This window comes from Gadus chalcogrammus, chromosome 15 (genome assembly GCF_026213295.1).
Source record: "Gadus chalcogrammus isolate NIFS_2021 chromosome 15, NIFS_Gcha_1.0, whole genome shotgun sequence".
In the NCBI taxonomy this organism is placed as follows: Eukaryota; Metazoa; Chordata; class Actinopteri; order Gadiformes; family Gadidae; genus Gadus; species Gadus chalcogrammus.
In genome coordinates this window covers 11782526-11782933 of record NC_079426.1, presented here as the reverse complement: position 1 = coordinate 11782933, position 408 = coordinate 11782526, and positions in this window count along the sequence as shown.

The window sequence follows — 408 nt, the reverse complement described above, 5'->3', positions numbered from 1 at the left end:
AGGCATCATCATCAGTCTGTAGATAAATGCATCACTCCATTGAAACAAATGAACAGTAACGTGGATATCGTGTTCGAAAACGGCTGCATGCAAAATCCTGTAAACACACAAACACGCACACACACACTCTGAATACCACCACAGGGAGGGGCTAATTTAGCTTTTTATGGCTTGCTCAGTGGATCAGAGCAAACATCCAAGATATATGGACACAGACACACACACACACACACACACACACACACACACACACACACACACACACACACACACACACACACACACACACACACACACACACACACACACACACACACACACACACACACATAAACAGGTTCACACAAACACACACGTTCATACACAAACACACACACACACACACATATACACGTACACGTGCACGCA